A 21,069-nucleotide genomic window follows, 5' to 3' on the forward strand; every position below is an offset into this window, starting at 1 on the left:
CTGGTTTACTACATTCAACACCATTTTGTCCGAGTGTAGACTGCAAGATAGCAGGAGTCTGTCTGTCCCACACCCTGGGCCACCCTTAGAGCTTAGCACAGTGCCAAGCACTTTGTAGGTGTTCGTTACGAATCTGATGACAAAACGGACAGGTACTGTCCCGTGGCATTCATTATGCTAAAGACTATGGGATGCGCTGATATGGCAGAATATGTGGTCTCTGTCCACAGGAAGTCTATAGTCTTGTCATCTAAACAGGTGTCCTAGGTGATACACGCAAGAGCTTTCCGCTGGCTGGCTTTGTTTTCAACATCAGTCACCACTGTCCACCAGGTAGGGCTCAAAGAACCAAGCTGGCTGTGAGCTAGGCACTGTGGACCAGGGAGACACAACAGCTATTGACATAACTACAGAAGAGACAGAGACTGTCCGTGGCCTGAAGTAATATATAATCTCGGGGGAGGTATTATTATAAGATATTACTGGGTTCAGGTTCATCAGAGTAATTTCAAAGCTGCTAAGTATTTTTAAGTTTGTCCCATGCGTGGCTCGCTAAATCCACTCAATAGCTGGGGAATTCTTCATGTGTCAGTTGCACAGAAGTCTAATGAATTCTAAGAAACAGTAACCATCAGGTTGATACGGTTCCAAGAAAAATGAAACCATCCATTAAATTAAAAAAAAAAAAAAGAGAGAGAGAGAGAGAGAGAAGGGTGCCTAACGTGCTTTGTGCCGTGGCTCACATTGCTGTTTGGCCAAAGACCTCATCCCTGAGTCATGACTAGCGCTGCAAGTGCCTCCCCATCCAGCCAACAGAAGGAAGGCAACCAGCACTCACTGAGGGCCTGCCGCATGCACCAGCAGGCAAAGGGGCCTCTCCTTAGTCCTATTTAACAGGTGCTTAAACTCATTTTTGATTTTTATTTATTTATTTTTTACCAAAGTAATCACTAAAAAAAAAAAGCAAAGCACACATCGTTGTCCAAGTCACATACCCGGCAAGGATTGTGACAGGAAGAGTAGCCCTCTGCCGACTCCATCCTATCTGATCCCGTGGCCCAGAGATGAAAATGTTCAACTACTTTAGCTCCTCCTCCCCAGTATTTCCTTCCACGGTTCTTTTTTTTTTTTTTTAAGATTTTTATTTATTTGACAGAGAGAAAGAGAGTGAGGAGAAGTGTACAAACAGTAGGGAGAGGCAGGGGGAGAGGCAGAGGGAGAGGGAGAAGCAGACCCCCTGCTGAGCAGGGATTTTTTTTTTTTTTTTTTCCCCAATGCAGGACTTGATCCCAGGACTTTGGGATCATGACCTGAGCTGAAGGCAGAGGCTTAACTGACTGAGCCACCCACGCGCCCCCTCCTTCCCTATTCCTAAACATGATTTTATTTCTATTTCTTGAGTTTTTTCATTTTAAGATGTTACTGCTTGTCTCCCACTAGTTATTCTCACCTGACTGCCCCCAGTCCTCCCTCCATCCTCCTGCGATAGTTCTATCATAGCTTTTCGTTAAGTCAGTACTTATTCTTACATTATGACGACTCTAATATGTGGTCCACAAATACTCTGTCATTCCTCGTTACTATCTTCTGTTTTATTCATCCTTATGGATTTGCCCTTTTAAAGAAGTGATTTGGGGCACCTGGGTAGCTCAGTTGGTTGAGCGTCCAACTCTTGGTTTTGGGTCGGGCCATAATCTCAGGGTCAAGAGACCAAGTGTCAGGCTCCATGCTGTGTGTGGAGCCTGCTTGGGATTCTCTCTCTCTCTCTCTCTCTCCCCCACACTTCCCCCTACTTCTACCTCCTCTTTATAAAAACTAAATTAAAAATTAAAAAAAAATAAAAAATAGGGGTGCCTGGGTGCCTCAGTGGATTAAACGTCTGCCTTAGGTTCAGGTCATGATCTCAGGGTTGTGGGATCAAGTCCCACATCAGGCTCCTTGCTCCACAGGGAGTCTGCTTCTCCCTCTGCCTGCTGCTCTCCCTGCCTGCATGCTCGCTCTCTGACAAAATTTAAAAAAAAAATTAAAAATAGAAAAATTAAGAAGTGATTTTATACTTTCATTTCAGTGAAAGTTCAGAAAGTCCGGGTGATAAACACTGCCATGCTTTACTTGACATCTGCAGATATATTTTGACTTATTTGTATTTATAAATAAGAAACTCATGCCTCTAAGAGGCTAAATAATTTGTCTGATATTACATATCTATTAAATGACCAAAGCAGTGCCCAACCCAGGCCTGCCTGACTCCACAGCTCATGGTCTATTGCTACTCTGGCAAATGACACTCCAAAATAACTTAAACTTGGTTGTCCCTATAACCACGTATCTTTCTGCACATGTCAAAATTTCCCGCCTCACACTTTCAGTAGGAAGATCTCAGTGGCTTTCAGTTCTGCTTAGCCTTATTTTTGCCTGTGCCAAGACTTCTGACCTGTGGAACTAATCTAAATTACTACAAATACCATTAAACTTACTCACATTAATTATCTCAAATTAAGCAAGGGAGGAGAGACAGTAAAATTCAATTAACCAGCAAAAGCTAGGAATTAAACAAAAAGCAGGAAGACAAAGAAAAATAATTGAGGGGAAATCCTCTGTGGTCATAATGAATGTGTTCTTCCCAAAGACCTCTGGGCTCTTAGCCTTCAGGGCATGTGGCAGGACTGCGTGCTCTGACCCTGTCCCCTCCCCACAGCTGGGTGGGGCCATGTGACTACTTCTGGACCGGAGTATCTCCTGAGCAGGAGGGGCGCGCAGGAACAGCATTTTCTCACCAATGAGACCCTCTAGCTCTCTTCCCTCTGCAACAGGGACCACCCATCTTCAAGATGACAACTGCTGTCACTGCTCTCCACCCAGGTCCCAGAGTGACAAAAATGACCTATGGGCTATGTGCGGTACAGTGGATTTTTTTTTTTTCTTTTTCATTTAATTTTACCCAGAGTGTGTTTTTAAAACCTCTGAGATCTTATGTTGGTTAGTACTGGCCTCTCCTAGCTGATACAGACAGAACCCAGGAGTGGGTGTTGCCTCATCCAGAAAACTCAAACACATGGCAAAGGCTTAGGAACTGGTGAAAAGGGGCCAAGAAATGGGTACAGGAGGCTAACGGGGCAGCAGCGGTGAAATTCTCGGGGAGACTATCCCCTATTTCTCTCGGAAGCTAGAGAGCTCACGGCTCTAACAGGAAAACGCACTGTGACGGCAGCGTGTCGGTTACTACTGGCTGCATCTGACAAATCATTACATGAAAAGGACGAATTCAGAAAAGAACTGATCGGTCAATAATCAGGATTAAAGGAGTTCAGAAAGTTAGCGATTTGTAGAGCTTAGAAGCAGATGCTTAATAAAAATAGAGAAGATCTGGAGTACAAATGCGGACTAGAATTTGGTCCTGAGGCAGGACCCAGCCGAAGATGTGCTTCCGCAGCTACGGGTAAAAACCGCCCGGTGGATTAAGGCGGCACCTGGTAAAGTAGCTTTTCTCAAAGAGACATGAGGAGGTTCTCTCACCAAAGCAGTTTCTTAGTGTGTTTGGCTACAAAGCCCATATCCTCTAATGTGAATTAGTCCAAATGCTATTAGGAAATGGGGAAAAGATGTCAGTGTAATAGCAAAGTCGGTTAATATGAGATTTCCCCCTGCAAGTTAATGTTTCAAGGGATCAAGAGAAAGCTTTCTCACAATGAACAAGACAGCCTTAGCAAGACATGAAGGCTGGGAGAAGAAAGCTGAACATCCTATTTCTGTACCTTCCTTTACCACAAGTAGTGGCTGGTTCACCTGTTTCATGAACCACTGATGCAAGCCCCAGGACTGGGGAGTGATTTGTCACCCCAGCATCATCTAGCTAACGGGGTTCTTCATGAATATGTACATGCATACATAGTACATGTGTCAGCTATCTCAGTCCTCAGCTAGACAGCATACACAGCATTACTAAGTGAAAAGTTAAAAAAAAAAGAAAAAGTTAAAAAAAGATAAAAAATTACTAAGTAAAAAGGGCTCAATTCACAGGGGAATTCTCTACTTAATAAGTTAGAAAATAAGACTATTCTTTCTTTTAAAAAATTGCAGTTAGAGCACTTTATTCTATTTTAAATGATACACACATATATGCCTTCCCATATAAACCTGAGACTGTGTCTCCCCACTGTCACAATCGGGGAAACTCACGGAGACATCGACAAAACACACGGTCACGATAGGACATGCAGTCTAACTGTTCACTTTGAAACACACGTAGGCTTTCTGCCCACATTCTACTTTCTTCATTCCATCTTGGCACCTTTTCCCTTATCTCAGTTTTGATGATAATCTTCCTTTAATCTCCTTCCAGAAGATTTAAACTATCTCCTAAGAGCACAATCGAGTAACCTGTACAAAACCAAAAGCACATTAGGGAAATCAGAACGTTCCATGTTTCATTATCCAACTCTTAATGTGTCCCCTCAGTTCTAACTGACTTATTACTGCTCATCTTAACTTCCTTTTTCAGGGTACTCTCTAGGTGAGTACACAGAGCTCAAAGGACCTGGAAGTAGACGGAAGCAGCAATTAAGAAATAACCCTCACTGATATCTGAAGTTGCTCAAATTCATTTCTCTTTGGTATTAAGTTCTTAGAGATCATTTTCTCCTGCTTCTTAAAATAAATTCCAAACCGAAGCAGGTCATTCCTTAGTGCCTTGCTATAATTAACGTTACACAACTTGGGAAAAAACTGGCATGTTTGCTAAAGGCTATACAAATTGAGAAGCGACCGGGCCTGGCACTCTACATGCCTGACCAGCTACTGGGAAGAAAATATAATCTTAAGAAAAAAATTAGAGGCGCCTGGGTGGCTCAGTTGGTTAAGCTTCTGACTTCAGCTCAGGTCACGATCGCAGTATCCTGGGATTGAGCGCCACATTGGGCTCCTTGCTGAGCAGGGAGTCTGCTTCTCCCTGTGCCCTTCCCTCTGCCCTTCCCTCCCTCTGCTTTCTCTCTCTCTCTCTCAAATTAATAGATATAATCTTTAAAATAAATAAGTAAATCTTAAAAAAAGAAAAAAAACTAGAAAATATAATAGCATATTATAGATAGTAGTAAAGTACAACTTCCAGAAAGAGCTTCCTTCTCATGCCATTTTCTTTTTCCCAACGTGGACAAATAAGTTTACACAGTCTTCCAGAATGTGTATTTACATTTGTCTTAAAAGAAAAACAACTTTGTTCCCTGGAACATTTTAACAGTTAATTTTTGACAAGTCCAGCAGTTTTCTATTAAAATATACCTATACATCCTCCTCGTATGTTAAGAAGATTGTATTTGGGACGAGCCTCCTCCAGTTGAAAGGACAGCTCTGGAAAGCGTATCACTCTGCTGCCTACGTGCATCCCAATTCCACCAGGCTGTTGGCCAAGCTCGAAATACTTGTGCATGGCCAGACCGCGGTCTTGCTGAGGGTAGAGGTTTCCAAAGTGCACAACTGTCCATGAGGATCAGGCCAGAAGTACAACTACCAAGAGAGGGAAAGGAACAAGGAGGGAAAGAAAAGTGCGTATCGGCAAAAATCCCCCCAAAAAGATCCACTAGGAAGAAGGGGCCGGATGACAACTGGGTCTGTGATAATAATGGCCTGATACTTTGCTCAAAGCTTTACAGCTTTTGCGGAAGGCTACTCACTTCTTTCTTATTAGGAAAGTATGTTAGTGACACATCTGCAAGTAACAACTAACCTCAGAGTCTTTGGACAGTCACATAACTATTTAACAACTACTATACACTCAAAAGTAAAAAAAAAAAAAAAGTAGAAATCTGAAAGTTGAGAAGAGAAAAATCACATCTAGTTGGAGAAATTGGGAAAAGTCTGTGAAGGACAGTGTATTTCAGAAAAGCGTGAAGGACAAATGTATATATGTATATTATATTACATGTAATAAAGTAAACACACAAACAAGACAAAATAAATTAAAAATAAGTAAAAAAAATTGAAGTAGGGAAGATAATACTGAGAATTAAGATAAAATCAGCACAAACCATTTTATACTAAATATTCTATCAGTACTGACAAAAACAAAAATTTAAATATCTGAATTATAATAAAAATTTTAAAAAAGAGTATTTATTTATTTGACAGAGAGGTATCAGGCTTCCCACCGAGCAGGGAGCCCGATGCAGGGCTCAATCCCAGGACCCTGGGATCATGACCTGAGCTGAAGGCAGATGCTTAACGACTGAGCCACGCCAGCACCCTAATTTAAAATTTTTTGGGGGTGCCTGGGTGGCTCAGTGGGTTAAAGCCTCTGCTTTCAGCTCAGGTCATGATCCCGGGGTCCTGGGATCGAGCCCCACATCGGGCTCTCTGCTCCACGGAGAGCCTGCTTCCTCCTCTCCCTCTCTGCCTGCCTCTCTTTCCTGCTTGTGATCTCTGTCTGTCAAATAAATAAATAAAATCTTAAAAAAAAATAAAAATTTTTTAAAAGAATGTGTTCCTTGGGGCGCCTGGGTGGTGGCTCAGTGGGTTAAGCCTCTGCCTTTGGCTCAGGTCATGATCTCAGGGTCCTGGGATTGAGCCCCGCATTGGGCTCTCTGCTCAGTGGAGAGCCTGTTTCCCCCTCTCTCTCTGCCTGCCTCTCTGCCTACTTGTGATCTCTCTGTCAAATATAAAAATAAAATATTAAAAAAAAAAAGAATGTGTTCCATATGAAATAATTATTTTACTTCTCTACCTGGTAATTAAGGAGTTTAAAACTCATATCCACACTAAAAGCTTAATTTTTTAAAAGATTTATTTGAGAGAGAGAAAGAGAGTGAGTGAGTGGGGTGTGAGGGGCAGAGGGAAAATGTGAGAGAAAATCTTCAAGCAGATTCCCTGTAGAGTGCAGAGCCTGACCTGGGGCTGGATCCCAGGATCCTGAGATCATGACCTGAGCTGAAATCAAGAGTCAACCACAACCAACTGAGCCACCCGGGTGCCCCTAACTTTTTTTTTTTTCCTTAAGATTTTATTCATTTATTTGAGAGGAGGAGAGGTGGAGGGAGAGGGAGAAGCAGACTCCCCACTGAGCAGGGAGCTGGATGCAGAACTCAGTGCCAGGACCCCAGGATCATGACCTGAGCCAGAGGCAGACACTTAACCGACTGAGCCACCCAGGCGCCCGTAAGTTTCTTCTTAATACAGCAGGTTCTACTTGTCTGAAATGAATGAAATCTCACTGTGTCCTTGTCTTTTTCTTAAAAAGACCTGTAAGAGTAAGACAATTTTCAAGATACCGACACTGGAAGTCGGACTACTTAAGATCCTAAACTGCTCCGTAATTTTAACAAGTATAGTAAGAATCACTCAGACCTCTCTGATCTCATTCTTGTATAGAAAACGAGCTATATTATTCTGGCAAAGAATGTGCAACCAAACAGGCTTAACGATGGGACCAATAACTATAGTTCATTTTTCAGCCCAAGTTCTGGTAATGTCAACCCTTAAATTTTACCGATCTGTACTCAGTCTGCCAAGTTGAAAAGTGGGAGTCAAGAAAATCAACTGCCCAACCGGAAGCTCAGTAAACCGTACTCTCCGATGTGCCAAGTGCATACGGCAGTGGTGGTAATAATTTGCATTCACATGATGCCACGCAGTCTGCACAGAGCACACCTACCACACATCTGTTAAACATTTATTAAGTGCCTACTATGTGTTCGGCATTGTAGGAGCTGGAGCCATCACGGTGTGCACAGGTCTAACGAGGGAGCCAGACACGAAAACCAGCAATCACAGCACAGTGGAGTCAGGACCGCTACTGAAGAGCACAGCCCAGGGGTGAAGGGCACACACTGGAGCCCGACCACCTGCCCTGGAAATCTGGCTCAGACACGTACCAGAGCTAGGTGGCCTTGGGCGAATTATTTAAGCTCTCTACGCCTCATTTTCTGCATCTATAAAATGGGGATAATAATTGTGTCTGCCTCATGGTGTGTTACTGGGATTAAATGACTGATAAGTATAAATGCTCACAAGAGCACTGTTAGGTTTCTTCATTAAACACACTTGCCTCTACATATCAGGTACAGACGCAGGGCGGAAAACGGAGAACGGAAGACTGGTGTAAAAGGTGGCAGAGCTATCAGAGGAAGTTTCACAGATGAATTAAAACTGGATGGAGCTGGTTTTGAAGGACAAGCAGAAGTCAAGAGAGATGGAGAAGGGAAGTAGGCAAGTTGCAGGCAAGAAACTCAACATGAAAAAGACAGGAATGAAACCACATGGGGTTTTGTTTATCTCACTTAAGCATCACCGCCCTACAAAGACTTGGGACTGTTGTTCCTATTTCAAAGCTGAGGCTCAGTTTGTTAACTTTGCCCCTGTCATTGCTGGTTAAGTGTTGGAGTAAGGGCTGGAATTCTGGTTTTTTAACTCCTTGTCCTAGTTTACCAACCGTCTTCTATTGAGCTAACATAGTAAATAACAACTACTTCAAACGATCTACTGAGGCCTTGAACAGAAAAATATCTCTAATGACACAAAGTAAAAAAAAAAATCTAGGCTAGGGTTCAAGGGTCTAAGTTTTAACCTTAGCTAGTGAATGCCCACCTCCCTCCACAATGCCTGGAATGTTGGATTAATTCACATGGTGGGGGGCGCCTGGGTGGCCCAGTTGGTTAAGCATCTGTGGTTCAGCACATGATCTCGGGGTCCTGGGATGGAGCCCTCCCTCGGGCTCCGCCATCAGCAGGGACCCAGTTTGTCCCTCTGTCTTGGCCCCTGCTGTGTTCGTTCTTTCTCTCTCTCATAAATAAATAAATCTTAAATGAAATTCACATGGATACATTTCAGTTTCCAGAGTGACTCATTGCACTTTGTGTTTCATAGTAACCAGTCTGACCAAGTAAAGATTTAAATTATGTTTCTGTTCATTTTCTTGCAACAAAATTGTTAGTTTTCAACCGATGAAACCTAAATAAAATCTGTGGACTTTAAACTTGAGGTGTAAAGTGGAAGCACAGATACAAAATTTACCGCGAGAAAAGTTGTGTCACAAGATCAGTAGCATAAAACGTCCTTCGTTCCCAAGGGTGAGCACAAAATCAACCTGGGTTGCACTAGAAAAGCTACCAACACAACACGTGGGAGTCAACTCTACAATAAGCAAAACCTCAGATGACACACATCACTGCACCATATTTTAGATAAATATTATAAAATGTTCTCAGACGCCTATACTTTATATAGCGAAAAATACAACTAATTTTAATGCAATCTCACCTAATACAATTTCATACAACAATTATTTTTGTAAGCAGTCCATCTAATCCATTATCTATAAGAAATGGAACTGAGAAATGCCTGTCACCTTCAGTTTTAGACAAAGCTATTAGAAAAATAGAATTCAACTGTAGTTTTTTTTTTTTTACACATGCATTTAAATGAGACTGCTATTGTGTTTCCTCACTAATACATAGGAGAAGCTAGGAAAACGAGGACAAAGAGGTACTACTCCTCCTAAGGTACTACCTAATTACCTTCAAGCATCAACAGTCCCCACATTTCCATAGAAGACAATAAAAACGAATACACATTACTCATCACAGTGGCTTAAGCAACCTTAACTTTCACCCCTAATCCCCTAGGGCCAAAGAAGAAATCAAATACTTAAGCAGGCTACACTGCTGGGCCTCGATGATCACGCAGTATATTCAGAACACCTTTCCATTATTCAATTCACAAACGTCATCTACAGATAGGAGAATATAATTTAAACAAAGGAGTTCTTTTTAAAAGAGTAAGAATTTTGTATTACTGCTCTCTTTTCCATTAAAATCTGACAAAGTCCTGGCTGCAGGAACGCTCAGATGAAATTCTGTGCCCTTAAAAACAGTCAGAACATACTCATGAGATACATAATCTTGGAAAGTTTCAGTCTGGCCTTGACTGAAGTTGCTTTATGGAATGCAACTAGTTAATGCACTAGTCTGTTTTCAGAATGGCTATCTACGTGAGTACCCTGATCATTATTTAGTGATACTTTGCTCATTAGCTTTATTAAGAAAAACCGGAGACTTAAAAGGCCTTGTGAATCTTTCTTCACACTGTGGCTACCTATAATGTAAGCCATTAGGAGAGGCCTATCTATATGGCAACTGACAGGATCATCATGAACATGAATAAAAAAATTCATTCAGAAAATGACAATAACTGAGAAAGGCCCTCATTACATTCTTATATTTTACAGAAATAAAAATCACAAATATTTCAGACATGTAAACAACATCAGGATGCTATAATTTACATATTAGACCTACCAAACGACTGTTACTGTTTTCTTTTCTTTTTTTTTTTTTTTAAAGATTTTATTTATTTATTTGACAGAGAGAGATCACAAGTAGATGGAGAGGCAGGCAGAGAGAGAGAGAGGGAAGCAGGATCCCTGCCGAGCAGAGAACCCGACGCGGGACTCGATCCCAGGACCCTGAGATCATGACCTGAGCCGAAGGCAGCGGCCCAACCCACTGAGCCACCCAGGCGCCCAACTGTTACTGTTTTCTAATTAACAGAAAATTTTTTACACTTCAAAAATTAACACTCGGAGGGTCCCTGGGTGGCTCAGTCTGTTAAGCTTCTGACTTTCACTCAGGTCATGATCCCAGGGTCATGGAACGGAGCCCGAGTCTGGCTCCCTGCTAAGAAGGGAGTCCGCTTCTCCTTCTCCCTCTGTCTCTCCTCCTGCTCATGCCCTCACGCTCTCTCAAATAAATAAATAAAATCTTAAAAAAAATGAACACTTGGGAAAAAAGTTTAACTAAGAGAGTCTTCAACCAGCAAAAATATGTGACAGCAGATGAGAAGGTTTAACCCAAACCATAACCCAGCCAAAACATAGTCAATGGGAAAGAACAAAGCTAACATACCGCCCGCCTCCCTCCCGTAAGTCTGTGTGTCACTCTTCTTAGCAGCGGTTCTTGAACTTCTGAGAAGCTTTGGAAAATTAAAAATCTTCCCCCCCAGAAAAATGAACACGCAAAATTTGACATGCAATTTCAAGGAGTTTGCCTATTTCCAGAAACCCATCCATGGAACCTTTAGGGATCCCAAAACCCCAAGCTAAGACCTCATATCAGAGAGCAGATTTTGCTCTTCCTTATTTGTAATGTATACTTAGATGAAGTTTATAAGTTAAGTTTTTCTCCTCTTCCTAACCTCCTTCCTCTCAATCTCTACAGCATATCCATGATCACAAGTGAATTAACAGTTGAAGGAGAAAACAGTGATGAATAACATAAAATGTAAAATAAAAGATCTTGTATGAACCCCAATATGCTAAATTAACCAGGTATAAGACTTCGGTCAAAGCAATTGATTTCACCTAGTTTCCCCGTGTAAAACTAGAACGACAGTACCCACACTGATATAATCTGATAACAGGCAAAGCTCCCAGTAGTTGGGGGAGGGGTTCACTGCTGGCTCCTTTCTCCTTCTTATTTGAGAAACTCTTAAAGAAGTTACAAATTGGGACGCCTGGGTGGCTCAGTTGGTTGGATGACTGCCTTCGGCTCAGGTCATGATCCCGGAGACCCGGGATCGAGTCCCGCATCGGGCTCCCAGTTCCATGGGGAGTCTGCTTCTCCCTCTGACCTTCTCCTCGCTCATGCTCTCTCTCACTGTCTCTCTCTCAAATAAATAAATAAAATCTTTAAAAAAAAAAAAAGAAGTTACAAATTATGGGTGGCAGAGATTTATGTAATTTTACGGTTTGTTGCACCCATTTTTCCATAGTGAACATGACGTAATGAAGATGAAAAAAGGCAAAAGATAGGGAAGGGAAAGTAAGTCTGAAAAATGAAATGAGCAGGGCCGCCCAGTTGGCTCAGTCCCTTAAATGTCCAACTCTTGATTTCAGCTCAGGTCATGCATGATCTCAGGGTTGTGAGATTGAGCCCGGCATCGGGCTCTGCACTGAGCATGGAGCCTGATTAATATTCTCTCTCTCCCTCTCCCTCTGCCCCCCATTCACTCTTTCTCTTTCCTGCCCCATAAATAAATATATAGAATGAAATGGGCTAAACAGACACACGAAAAGATGCTCAACATCCGTCATCATCAGGGAAATGCAAATCAAAACCACAATGAGAGATCACCTCACACCTGTCAAAAGCAATAAAATAAAAAACACAGGAAACAACAAGTGTTGGCGGCAATGTGGAGAGAGAGGAGCCCTTGTGCACTGCTGATGGGAATATGAACTGGTGCAGCCGCTGTGGAAAACAGTGTGACAGTTCCTCAAAAAGTTAAACATAGAGTTACCATATGACCCAGCGATTTCACTCTTAGGTACATGCTCAAGAGAACTGAAAATAAATGTTCGTACAAAAACTTGCATATAAATGTTCATAGCATTACTCATAATGGCTCCAAATGGAATGCATGAGTAAAATGTGTATCCATAGAACAGAGTATTATCAAAAAAAGGAATGAAGTACTGGTACAAAGAACAACATGGGTGAATCCTGAAAACATTATGCTAAATGAGAAAAGCCAGACCCAAAAGGCTACATGTTGTATGCTTCCATTTCTATGAAACGGTCACAATAAGCAAATGCACGGAGACAGGGGTAGGCAGGAGAGGACGGCTAATGGATTCCAGGTTTCTTTTCGGGGGAATAAACATGTTTTGGAATTAGACACTGGTGATGGTTGCACAACCTTGTGAATATACTAAAAACTACAGAACTGTACATTTTGAAAATGCGAGTTATGGGGTAGATGAGTTCTATCTCAATAAAAACAGAGAAAACAAAATAGGCCATCCGGACACTAACAGTCTCAAGGTGGTCTAAAAAAATAAGATTATCTGAAAATTATGATAGTTTACATAAAAATGATATTACTGGATGGTGAGGCAGACCAGAAACTCAGAGCTGGGCTCTAATAGCAGGGATACAGTGACACTGAGCCGAACGGCGACCGTACTCCACACGGCAAGCCAGGCTCCTCTGCACCGCTGGTCAGGCTCCGTCCCCTTGCCAGCCCTGGGTTTCTGCACCCATACAGTTCAGGGGCTCCCTTCCAGCACTGACATTTACTGTTTGTGTTACTTGTTTTCATTCTTTTGCCGAAATCATCTGCTCACCTACTGCCACGTAGTCCTTCACAACCTTTTCTTTTCATTTTTTTTTTTTTTCTTCCCAATCTTTTCAACAAGAAGGGCTGTTATACACTCCCCTCTCCACCCCTGGCTCCCCTGCCACATTCCCAGGGAGCACTGCTTTTAAAATATTGTCTCAGAATTTGCATTAGATCATACTTTTTTATTTCCTACTAACCAAATATTGAAAAAAAAAAAAAAAAAGCCAGCCATCTAACTTTTTGGTTAGACTGTCCAGCTTTACCATAATTTTGATTTGACTTTTGAACATTAAAATGAGCTTATTGGGGTGCCTGGGCAGCTCAGTTAAGTGTCTGCCTCTGGCTTAGGTCATGATCTCAGGATCCTGGGATTGAGCCCTGTGTCGGGCTCCCTGCTCAGCGGGGAGTCTGTTTCTCCCTCTCCCTTTGCCCCTCCCCCTGCTCGTGCTTGCTCTCTCTCTCTCAAATAAATAAATAAAATCTTTAAAATCAGCTTATGAATCTCAGGTTGGGGATGCCCAGATTAAGGGAATATATTATGTATGGTCTTGAAATAAATATGATACAAATGAGATCAAGCCCACAACCTTACCAATGGTATAGGTCAGGTTTTTCCACAAACAGTTTTTCCAGAACTGGGTCCACCCCACTTTCTCTGTGGGGAGAGACATGACCACACTTAACACCATTCCTTGGATGATTCTACTCAGTCCTTTGCCTTAGTAAGAAAGCATTTAAGGCAAGATGCCCAACAGGATGTGGAAGAAATCCATGAAGCCTCAGATGCTGGCCAATATCCATTACTGCCTTTTCCTTTTTTTAATGGTCTTTTTTTTTTTTTAAACATACCTTGCAAGCTGAAAGAAATAAGAGCAGGTGACCATGCCATAACTATGTCAACATTAAAGGCAAAAGCGATGGCACTGAGCACAACTTTACTTAGTAGAGGTGCTCCACGCTGGATGCCGGCAAACGGACCCAATGGATACTCTCTCCCTTTTGGAAATAGAGCTGAGCACAGAGAAGTGGGTGACTAGGGCTGGGGCTGTGATGCTCACCGCACTGCGTTACAGTTATGAATCTTAAACGACCGTACATCCAGCATCTCACAGTCTTGGAAGTGACTGGACTCTGTTCACTAACCCTGTTAATTCAAACACAAGGTTTATTTATGAAAGCCCAGATCTCCTTTTTTCCTCCAAACAGAGAAATAGCCTTTGATTTTTTTCTGATTATAAAGGTGACATTTACAGTTAAAAGGGGTTTATACATTAAGCATTTTTAGAGACTTATTTATTTATTTCAGAGAAAGAGAAAGAGAGTCCGGGAGGGTGAGAGGGAGAGAGTCTCACGCAGACTCAGCACTGACCATGGAGCTTCATGCAGAGCTTGATCTCATGACCCTGAGATCATGACCTGAGCTAAAACCAAGAGTCGATGTTTAACTGAATGTGCCACCCAGGGGACCCCATGAAGCATTTTCTGTCTGATTCTCACACTCTACTTTTTTTTTTTTTCACACTCTACTTTTTATTCATAAGCTTTGACTATCACCTACATACAAAGCACCAAGAATCTAATATAAGAAGATATTAACTACTCATTCCTTCAAATAATTACAGTGTTGGCCTTAATCTTCACAAGCTTCAAATGTGTTTGGAGAGCAAGCAACAGTACAGAAAAAATAAGTCACAATTGCCAAATAAAACAAATGCTATTTCTTTTAAAGGTGCCATACGATTATTTAAAAGGGCAAGAAAGATGTCGGATGCACAGGCTATGGAAGGCCCTGGGCAGGGCATGAGAGCTGAGCTAGGTCCTGACAAATGGGAGGGATGTGAAAAGGCAGAGAGGAAATTAAAAGGCAGGTGGAGGAGAGGGCTGTGTGAGTGAAGCTGTCATCAGGAATAAGCAGAATATATTCCGGGGGGTGATGAAGACAAAGGCCTAGCCAAAAGAGTCCGGCCAGGGATTAGGAGGTGATAGCCTTGTAAATACAGAGTAGGGACAGTAGGGACAGAAAATGGAGGGCTCTTATGGGGCGCCTGGGTGGCTCAGTGGGTTAAGCTGCTGCCTTCGGCTCAGGTGATGATCTCGGGGTCCTGGGATCGAGCCCCACATCGGGCTCTCTGCTCAGCGGGGAGCCTGCTTCTCTCTTTCTCCCTGCCTCTCTGCCTACCTGTGATCTTTCTCTGTCAAATAAACAAATAAATAATCTTAAAAAAAAATGGAGGGCTCTGATTGCAGGGCTGAGAAAAACACGCAACACCAAAGGCAGATGGGCAAAAAAAGGAGAAGTCAACAGAATTTGCTTATTAGATGTGATGGATAAAGAAAGAACTAGAACAAAGATCATGTACACAATTTGAATTTCCATTCCTACAGCTAAGAGGAAAACAGGTGGGAGAGGCGAAATGAAAAATATAAATAAGACAATCAGCCTCAAATTCAAAGAGAACATCTCTTTCGCACAGTGGCTAGAGAAGCCTTTTGCTAAATACTGCTAAAATTCCTTTACAGGGACAACCACTGCCGAAAAATTAAGGTCAAACCTCCTTCAAGGTTAGACCCCTCACCTTACCTCTCTACTCTCATGTCCTTCCACATCCCCCCACAAACCCTATGTACCAGCTTTAGGGTCTACTCAGAGTTCCCTGAGCATCCTAGAATTTCTCTATGCTGGCCATGAGTGTATCCTGCCCCATCAGCCAAGAATGCCCTTATCTCCCTCCCCAACAAGTGAACCTAATTTTTCATTATTCAGTTCAAACACTACTTATTCTTCCTGAAATTCCCAGCCCTATTACTTCTCCTGTATTTGTAACTACTACCTCTAGTATCATTATTCATTCTATTTTGTATAACAATTGTTTCCATGTCCATATTCCCATTGCCAGTGATTGGTGTAGAGGCAGGCCCATGACCAAGTTTTGGTTAGTGAGATTTACATGGAAGTCAGCTGGGAGGCTTCTGAGAAAGACTTCCAAACTCTTAAAAGGCAAAAGAAAGCAATAACCACCCCCTGCTGGATGCCCTCTTGTCTGGATATGATGCTTAGAATGGAGGCACCATCTTGCACACAGGATGGGAGATAGCCAAAGGACAAAGTAGACATCTCCAAGACGGCAGAGGAGAACGGTGGAAAGAACGTGGGTCCTTGATGATGTCACTAAACCAGACTTTAACCAATCCTAGACCGAGGCTTCTTGCTACTTCATTTTCTCTATTTTGAGATTATTTTGAATTGGATTTTCTATCAGTTGAAAATGAAAGCCTCCTACTTGATACAGTCACATTTAAGATGCAAACTAGACATCTAAGTACAGCTGTCAAGTAATCAGTTGGCTAGAAGAGTGTGGAGATCAAGGGGAAGTCAGGCCTGGAGGTGAATATTTGGGAGACAGCAGCATACGGAAAGAATTTAAATTTGGGGGCTGGGACAACAGGGTAAGTAAAGAAGAGAAAGCTCTGGGGCACCCTCAGGGCAGAGGAGAATGAGCCAACAAAGAGAAGAGAAATGAACACAGAGGAAAAAGGAAACACTAAACTGTGGGGCACAGAAGGCAGGATATAAACACATTTTCTCAAGAAAGAAGAACTGGTCAGCTGTAGCAAATGCTGCACAGCGCTGAGTAAGACAGAAAACTGACCACTTAGTCGTTCCCTCACCTGCAGTCCCCTTTGTCCTTCGGGAAGCCTTGTGTTCCCTGAAAAACCAGCAGTCTTGAGTTAATTACAATACTGGCTCAGGGCTCAGGTTTGGGCTGGGTTCTGGAGCTCTCACTCCCTAGCGGGGAGTGGGGCCTCCTCAACCAGCCGGTGAGGGTGTGACCAGGAGGGAATGGAAGCTGAGGAAAAGAAGCCAGAGGAGTCGGAGTCAAAAGAAGGAAAAGGTCTGAGTTTGGTTTTTGAAAGATGGGAGAGACCTTGAGTGTGTTTGAATGCTGATGGGAAGGAACACCTCTTGGCACAAAGAATCCATCACAAGAAAACATTCTGCAGTTCATTATAGTGGGAGGTTAGTTCCTCAGGCTTTTAAAAAATTGTTTATCAGAGGAAAGGTATGATAAAGCCACAATCTTAAGCTCCACCTCATTTCAGAACCTATCAACCCAAAGAAAAAAAGATGGTATGTTACAAAAAGTAGTAATAGTAAATAGTAAATGAAAAGCGCCTAATTTTCTCTTGGTTATACTATAAAGATGGTCCTAACATTAAAACACAAACTCTAAGTACTAAACCACAAAGGTATCAAAAGCAAAGGAAATCTGTTACAGAGCTACCTAAAACCATTTGGCATAATGTCCTAAAACACTGTCCGTCTTCGCTACTTTCTCAAATCTTAAGAATTTTTTTCTTTGGGTCTTACTGAAGAAATGTGTTGTCTGGAGATAAGCTTTCTATACACTTGTGTACAACAACCACATAAGAAAATATTAAAACATTTTTATGTTCACTTCAGGAAATTCTTAAATTTAAAACCACTCCAAGTTAAAATATGACCACTTCAAAGAATACGGGATAATCTCAAAGTTAAGACCAAAACAGCTTTTGATACAAACCACTGCATGTTACAGAAACAGTAACCTAGTTTCATTTTGAGTGTAGTGTTTGTTGCCCTCAAGGGACCGGCAACTTTCGAGCAAGTTTTTTTCATTAAATTCCAGGTAACAGGTAAAGTATAGGGGGGACAATTTCAATACATCTTCATGTGACAACTCATCTTAACTCTTCAGGTTAAGGCAAGAAAGGCCCAATCATTATGAACACACACACACCCCATACCGACAAACCTCTGTTAGTTACTGGTGACATAACACTAAAATTTTAACTTCAGGCTAACCTACAGAACATGTAGCAATTTAACAATTTGCTTGTTAGGAGGGGGAAAAAAACCCCAAAAAACAAAAACACACTCAGCATCACACAAAATTATTCTCGGCTATTTGCTTCCTGACCCAAGAGCTGGTCAGTAATAACCTGAGCAGGAAAAGCTGATGGAAGATGTTCAAATCCAAGTTATTTTTCCCACACAGAATTCTTAATTACCTTTTCCCAAAATAATGGTTCTCTATATTGAATTGTCAATGACTGTGCATGTTTCAGTAAGACAAAAATCCCAAACATCCAGGTTTCTGGATGAACAACCTGTTTTAAGACACTATCTGCTCAGAAACTTCAGAGAAGTTACTTTTAAGGTATGAAATAAATTAATTAATAACAATACACACTTTGGAGATTTATATTTTAACTGCACTGGAATGTCTTAAAAAATGAGCCTATGAACAGCAAAGGCACCAAGCTCAAGAGGAAGTGAACAGACTCTTGGCTTGTAGACAAATGAGTAGGTGGAGGAAACATTTATGTGGGGAGGATGATTTTTATATAATGTTTCTTAATCTAAGGAAAACCACAGCTCTTCACAATATATGTGCTATAAATAGATGTAATAAAAAACCTGAACAAATACTTATTTGCTCACTTGTTTTGTTTTCTAAATAACTTTTGACATTACTCGAATCCAATGAGTGGTCAAGATCACCAAGCCAACATGACCAAGCAGGTTGCCCAGTCAGAGGCCTGAGGACATACGACTAAATTTAATTCCTCTTCATCTATTTATGTTGGAGAAAACATTTCCGTCAGCAACGTGGACTCTGACTCCACATATACTGCCCTTTCCACAAATAATTTTCACAGTAGTTCACATCAATGCAAATATTCTATCCCGACTTTTGGCAATTTCTTTAAGAAATGTGGCTAGAGCGATCAAAGCTAGTACTGATCACAGAAACATTGTTCAAGCAATCACTCCCTCCTTCCTCAGCTCCTCCCCCCGAAGAAACCACATTTATCTAAGAGTCACCAAGTTCCTGTCAGATAAGTACTAATGTCTTTTATAAATGGAAGAAACTAAGGCCCACTGGCTAAAAGGTGAGTCAGAGGGATTCTGAAAGAGCGAGAACTAGTTCAATATGTAACTTCTCTGCTCTTTTCTCCCTTAAAATCCAACCAGAAGACAGATGACTTTTTTTTTTTAAGATTTTATTTACTTATTTATTTGTCAGAGAGAAAGGGAGAACACAAGCAGGCAGAGTGGCAGGCAGAGGCAGAGAGAGAAGCAGGCTCCCCGCTGAGCAAGGAGCCCGATGTGGGACTCGATCCCAGGACCCTGGGATCATGACCCGAGCTGAAGGCAGATGCTTAACCAACTGAGCCACCAAGGCGTCCCGACCTTTTTTTTTTTTCTTTTTTTTTTTTTTTTTAAGTGGAGTGGAGAGGTGGTGGTAAGGAGATTACCTAGATTTTCTCATATTTTTATAATGAACATGTATTATTTCTATAATAAACAAAACATCTAATTCTAAACTAAAAAAATAAATGATTTCATCATATCCCTTCAGATTCAATATACAGGATCATTTAGATGCAAGTGTTAATGAAAGTTGGAAAAAAGTGCAATCATAATTTAACTAAGCACAAAAAACACCTAAAATCTACACCAAGCCTCCAAGTATCAGCAGGCTTTTAGTAACAGTCAACCATTACTTACTGAGCACCGACAATACATGAGGTATCACAGACATTACTGTGGATGTAACAGATAGGATCCCTGGTCTCAGGAAACTTACGGATATTGTCAATTAGTTTATAAGTAGGGTGAGCATATGTTCTACTTTGCTGGACAAAGTCCTGAATCATACCTGATTCTTCCAAAGTAATTACTAATAATGCCCCTCTCACGTATCTCCCAGTCTGCACAATAAATTATATGATTACCTACTTATGCAAACAAATTACTTTTCCCACAGGGTAACATGTTCGTAAAATGTATATCATTTCAAGATTTTATCTTTCTTTTTAAATTCATTTTATTCCTGGGATGCCTGGGTGGCTCTGAGCTCAGGTCATGATCCCAGGGTCCTGGAATTGAGACCCAAGTGGGGCTCCCGGCTCAGCGGAGCCACTCCCCCTGCTTGCGTTATCTCTATCATTCTAACATGGAAATAAAATCTTTTAAAAAATAAAATAAATAAAATAAATAAATTCATTTTATTTCTTTTTATGACACATTAAATTTTCTTTTTTTAAAAAAGATTTTATTTATTATTTGACAGAGAGAGAGATCACAAGTAGGCAGAGCAGCAAGCAGAGATAGAGGGGGAAGCAGGCTCCCTGCTGAGCAGAGAACCCCCCCCAATGCGGGACTCGATCCCAGGACCCTGAGATCATGACCTGGGCCAAAGGCAGAGGCCCAACCCACTGAGCCACCCAGGCACCCCCATTAAATTTTCTTAAATTAGGGCGCCTGGGTGGCTCAGTGGGTTGGGGCCTCTGCCTTCGACTTGGGTCATGGTCCCAGGGTTCTGGGATAGAGCCCTGCATCAGGCTTTCTGCTCGGCGGGGAGCCTGCTTCCCCCTCTCTCTCTGCCTGCCTCTCTGCCTACTTGTGATCTCTGTCTGTCAAATAAATAAATAAATAAAATCTTTTTTAAAAATTTCTTAAATTATAAAAAGTTATGGGGTACCTGGGTGGCTCAGCCATTAAGCATCTGCCTTCAGCTCAGGTCATGATCCCAGGGTCCTGGGATCAAGCCCTGCATTGGGCTGCTTGCTCAGCAGGAAGCCTGCTTCCCCCTCTCTACTCCTCCTGCTTGTGTTCCCTCTCTCCCTGTTTGCTGTGTCTCTCTGTCAAACAAGTGAATAAAATCTTAAAATTATAAAAAGTTATTTATCTTAAACATACATCTCACTTTGCTAGATGTACCTGTTATACAATGAAATCAAAGCTTTGCTATAATAAAGTAAGAGGAAATCAAAATCTGATTTTATCACATCAAAAATGTATACAAATAAGTCAAATGAATTAAAAAAAACCCAAAACTTTAAAGACTATGAACCCCTGAGGGCAGGTAGTTCTTTTCAAAATATTACTTCAACATTCTAACCTATGTTTAGCTCAAT

The 21,069-nt window shown here is 41.6% G+C and overlaps 1 protein-coding gene across 3 annotated transcripts in view; it reads right to left on the minus strand.

Annotated features, from left to right (window-relative positions):
* The window catches only part of ZNF652 (zinc finger protein 652), a 60,902-nt gene that overhangs the window by 21,473 nt on the left and 18,360 nt on the right, over positions 1–21,069 (minus strand). The window contains exons 1-2 of one of the 3 annotated variants that reach the window (XM_047706917.1): positions 10,890–10,900; positions 2,234–2,239 (exon numbers count right to left, since the gene is read on the minus strand). The exons of the other annotated variants lie outside the window; for them this stretch is intronic. The gene's annotated coding sequence lies outside the window, so the exon portion shown is untranslated. Of the gene's footprint in view, positions 1–2,233; positions 2,240–10,889; positions 10,901–21,069 lie in introns of those variants that run through there. 3 annotated transcript variants of the gene reach the window in all.

The sequence above is a fragment of the Lutra lutra genome, chromosome 16 (assembly GCF_902655055.1).
Source record: "Lutra lutra chromosome 16, mLutLut1.2, whole genome shotgun sequence".
NCBI lineage: Eukaryota > Metazoa > Chordata > Mammalia > Carnivora > Mustelidae > Lutra > Lutra lutra.